The sequence below is a fragment of the Bubalus kerabau genome, chromosome 6, assembly GCF_029407905.1.
Source record: "Bubalus kerabau isolate K-KA32 ecotype Philippines breed swamp buffalo chromosome 6, PCC_UOA_SB_1v2, whole genome shotgun sequence".
NCBI classification, from domain to species: domain Eukaryota; kingdom Metazoa; phylum Chordata; class Mammalia; order Artiodactyla; family Bovidae; genus Bubalus; species Bubalus kerabau.
Window position 1 is genome coordinate 29,711,536 of NC_073629.1, and position 5,193 is coordinate 29,716,728.

Here is a 5,193-nt window from a genome sequence, read left to right on the forward strand (position 1 = left end):
AAAAATTCTTATATTTCATGGAGACCAATTTATATTTTTTTCATTTGTAATTTATATTTTTAAAAATTATATTAAGACATCTTTCTCTACCTGAGGTCATTATATTCTTCTATGTTATATACTAAAATTTTACAGTTTTGTTTTTCGTGGTAGATCTGTAATGGTTCTGGGGTTGATTTTTGTGAATGATATCAGTTATTTTAAAAGGTGAGAAAAAGGATCTGGGCTGAAAATAAGGAAAATTTTTGAAAGTCTACACATGAAACAATTAGACCCACCAGGCCCCTTCTCCACCTGGATGTAGCTACAACAACTTCTCCAGACAGATGCCCAGGGAGAGGCTTCAGAATTAGGTACACCAAACACACTGGAAGGCAGAGGTTTGCCTTGGGGCTAAAAATGGGGGGAATAAGTGAAAGTTTGGTCCCTTTTCCAGCTCTGGCCCCTGAACTCAGACAGCCAGGCATATATTCTCTGGGAGATTGGAGAGTTCTTCTTCAAAGAAATTGAATGGCCTCAGGAAAAATACCTACAGATTAAAAACAATTCTGGACACTCAATACATAGGATCCTCCTCATCACCTTACATGGTCACCCACTGTGTAACAAATTGCTCCAGAATTTAGCAGCTTAAAACAACAAAATTTATTACCTCACCATTTCCAGGCCAAGAATCAGAGCATAGTTTAACAGAGTACCTCTGGCTCAAGGTCTCTTGTGGGATTGCAGTCAAGCTGTCAACTGAAATGACATCCATTTCCAAGCACATATATGTGGCTGCTGGACTCTCATAAGTGAGCTTCTCCTTGGAGGTGTCTCAGGACATGACTGCTGTCTTCTCCCTGGGCAAGCTATTCAAGAAGAAGCACCCAGAATGGAAGCCTCAACTTATATATAAACTAATCTCAGAATGGACATCCCATCACTTCTGGGATATTTTCTTTGCTAGAAATGAGAAAGTCCAATCCACACTCAAAAGGAGAGGATTACACAAAGGCATTGCATATTTAGGGGTCTCCAAGACCACCTTCAGGTTTGATAAATTGCTGGGACTGACAAAATTCACTGAAAGCTATTACAATCATGGTTACGAGTTATTATAGCAAAAGGAGAGAGATCAAAATCACCCAAGGGAAGAGGCATATAAAGCAGTGTCCAGGAGACACTGCAATTTTAAGTGCAGAGAATCCAGTCTTCCCTTCCCTGTGGAGTTATACAGATACTCACATGCTAGTAAAGTAATGCTCAAAATTCTCCAAGCCAGGCTTCAGCAATATGTAAACCGTGAACTTCCTGATGTTCAAGCTGGTTTTAGAAAAGGCAGAGGAACCAGAGATCAAATTGCCAACATCTGCTGGATCATCGAAAAAGCAAGAGAGTTCCAGAAAAACATCTATTTCTGGTTTATTGACTATGCCAAAGCCTTTGACTGTGTGGATCACAATAAACTGTGGAAAATTCTGAAAGAGATGGGAATACCAGATCACCTGACCTGCCTCTTGAGAAACCTATATGCAGGTCAGGAAGCAACAGTTAGAACTGGACATGGAATGACAGAGTGGTTCCATGTAGGAAAAGGAATACGTCAAGGCTGTATATTGTCACCCTGCTTATTTAACTTCTATGCAGAGTACATCATGAGAAATGCTGGGGTGGAAGAAGCGCAGGCTAGAATCAAGATTGCCGGGAGAAATGTTAATAACCTCAGATATGCAGATGACACCACCCTTATGGCAGAAAGTGAAGATGAACTCAAAAGCCTCTTGATGAAAGTGAAAGAGGAGAGTGAAAAAGTTGGCTTAAAGCTAAACATTCAGAAAACGAAGATCATGGCATCTAGTCCCATCACTTCATGGGAAACAGATGGTGAAACAGTGGAAACAGTGTCAGACTTTATTTTTGGGGGCTCCAAAATCACTGCAGATGGTGACTGCAGCCATGAAATTAAAAGATGCTTACTCCTTGGAAGGAAAGTTATGACCAACCTAGGTAGCATATTGAAAAGCAGAGACATTACTTTGCCAACAAAAGTTCATCTAGTCAAGGTTATGGTTTTTCCTGTGGTCATGTATAGATGTGAGAGTTGGACTGGGAAGAAAGCTGAGCACCAAAGAATTGATGCTTTTGAACTGTGGTGTTGGAGAAGACTCTTGAGAGTCCCTTGGACTGCAAGGAGATCCAACCAGTCCCTTCTGAAGGAGATCAGCCCTGGGATTTCTTTGGAGAGAATGATGCTGAAGCTGAAACTCCAGTACTTTGGCCACCTCATGCGAAGAGTTGACTCATTGGAAAAGACTCTGATGCTGGGAGGGATTGGGGGCAGGAAGAGAAGGGGACGACAGAGGATGAGATGGCTGGATGGCATCACTGACTCGATGGACATGAGTCTGAGTGAACTCCGGGAGTTGGTGATGGACAGGGAGGCCTGGTGTGCTGCGATTCATGGGGTCGCAAAGAGTTGGACACAACTGAGCGACTGAACTGAACTGAACTGAATACAGATACTGCTTACTTCTTACAGCAACAGTGTGTGACAATACACATCTAACACTACCAACTGAGGAATTTGTATTGGGGCTTAATCATGTAAACTTGATTGCCTGTTTGGCTAACCTTAATCTTTAGCCCCTCTGGAGGTTGAGCTGATACTGCATGGTCGAGAGCCACCACTAGAAATCACACTGTTAGCATAGACTGTCTGGCATGGCCATAGGACCCAGATAAACAAGATACTCTTACCAGGCAGAAAATTTCAAGGGCTCAGAAATGACTTCCCAGGAACTGAGAGCAAAGACCAACTCTCTTTGAAAAAATAATCCTGTTGCAGGGAAAAGCCAATTCTGACTCTGTGTTGGAACTGTTTCTCTGACTTGATTTTGGTTGCTTTTGTTATTATAATTGTACATAAAGACCTGCCTCAGAGAATCCTGCCCCTCTGCTTGACAGTTAAATTAAAGTGCTTATGTTCAGAACCCTGTCCCCCTGTAGATGGTAGGAAGGAAGAAATAACACATCCTTTGCCTGTGGCTTGCTATTCTAGGAGATATTTGTAAGATCAATGGCCTTTTTACTGTATTTCCCTACCTCCTCCCATTTCTGTTTTATAAAAGAATCTGGCATGCAGACCCAATAAGATGGTTATTTGAAGACATTAGTCTGTCATCTTCTCAGTCAGCTGGCTGTCTGAATAAAGTCATATTCCTTGCCACAACACCTCATCTCTTGGATTTATTGGCCTATCATGAAGCATGCAGAGCAAGCTCGGACACAGTAACAATCATTCACTGCAAAGGCCAGGACCATTGGGAGGGAGCTGAGGATCACTAGGAGACGTCTTAAGCCTGCCTACTAAGAGAAAGGACACGCTTCCCTGGGGCTCAGTGGTGAACAACCCGCCTGCCAATGCAGGAGATGTGGGTTTGATCCCTGGGTTGGGAAGATCCCCTGGAGAAGGAAATGGAAGCCTACTCTAGTATTCTTGCCTGGAAAATCCCATTAGCAGAGGAGCCTGGTGGGCTACAGTCCATGGAGACCCCAAAGAGTTGAACATGACTTAGTGAATAAACAACAACAGCCACACCCACCATTTACAAAACTTCCGCCATCTGTGTTCCTGATCATTTTTTAAGCACCTCATTTTAAAATGTGATTGGATTACCATACATTTAAGGAAAGCCTACAATATAAGAGAGAGACCTAAACAGACCATGAAGAAGGAAGGAACTTTGAAGAAACAGAGACAATTTAGAGAGTTAAACTAAACTGTAAAACCAACCAACTATCCAATAAAACAAACCAAATCCTGTAATGTTACTAGAGAGATAAAATATTGCATCTGATGCCCCAAAAGGCCTCTTTTTACCACTGCCAAATCAAACCTCAGAAACAGAGTTTAGGATGAAGTAGAAAAGAATAGCTATATTGCTTTACCAGGCAAAGGAGGATGCAGAAGACTCCAAAACTGTCCAAATCAGGATTTCTTGAGGAATTTTATAGCAACATTTCAAGGGTGGGGTTGCTGACAAGATTACTGTGAGTACAGGGACTACACTTCTTTAATCTGATCACAGGTAATCTCCTGATGAGCTTCTTTGGTTCCCTTAACCCAACCTCAGGTGGTCTTCTCTGGTATGAAGAATGCTGATATCTTCCACTTGTTGCTTCTAGTTCTATAAAGAGCTCAAAGATATTGTTATGTATATCCCTGGAGGCAGAACCAGTACTCTGCCCCAAGGCTTTACTATTATTTCTTGGCTGCTCCACTCTTATCTCATATCTCCTCCCTTCTCTGAATAGCAACTGTTCAAATCTGCCCTTTGGAACTAAAGGAAGGTCATGCAGGCTGGAGCCTGTTCTCTACAAAGATTGGGGACATGGAAAGGCTTCTGTGCCCAGGAGACCCAGAGTCCTGCTTGGTTTCACATCCACAAGACGAAACAGGATAATGTGGAAAAGAGAGCACAGAAGAACATCTGTGGGTTAAAACATGGTGAAGTGAAGTGAAGTGAAAGTGCTCAGTCCTGTCGGACTCTTTGTGACCCGGTGGACTGTAGCCCACCAGGCTCCTCCATCCATGGGATTCTCTAAGCAAGAATACTGGAGTGGGTTGCCATTTCCTTCTCCAGGGGATCTTCCCGACCCAGGGATTGAACCCAGATCTCCCACATTGCAGGCAGACGCTTTAATCTCTGAGCCACCAGGGAAGCCCTGGTGTCAGGAAGATCTGACATGGTAGATGATCTAAAATTTAAAAACAGAATATTGTTGTTCAGTTGCTCAGTAATGTCCAACTCTTTGAGACCCCATGGACTGCAGCACCCCAGGCTTCCCTTTCCTTCACCATCTCCCAGAGGTTGCTCAAACTCATGTCCATTGATTTGGTGATGCCACCTAGCCATCTAATCATCTGTCATCCCCTTCTCCTCGTGCCCTCAATCTTTCCCAGAATCAGGGTCTTTTCTAATGAGTCAGCTCTTCACATCAGGTGGCCAAAGTATTGGACATTCAGCTTCACCATTAGTCCTTCCAATGAATATTCAGGATTGATTTCCTTTGGATGGACTGGTTTGATCTTACAGTCCAAGGGACTCTCAAGAGTTTTCTCCAGCACCACAGTTCATAAGCATCAATTCTTTGGCACTCAGCCTTTTTTATGGTCCAACTCTCACGTTCGTACAGGACTACTGGGAAAAC

The 5,193-nt window shown here is 43.0% G+C and overlaps 1 long non-coding RNA gene across 1 annotated transcript; it reads right to left on the bottom strand.

The window, feature by feature from the left end:
• Positions 1 to 363: 363 nt before the first annotated feature.
• Positions 364 to 3,962, bottom strand: LOC129656090 (uncharacterized). The gene is made up of 3 exons (XR_008716178.1): positions 3,931 to 3,962; positions 1,228 to 1,305; positions 364 to 851 (listed from the first exon to the last, which is right to left on the bottom strand). It is a non-coding gene; the product is annotated as an uncharacterized LOC129656090 (long non-coding RNA).
• Positions 3,963 to 5,193: the final 1,231 nt, after the last annotated feature.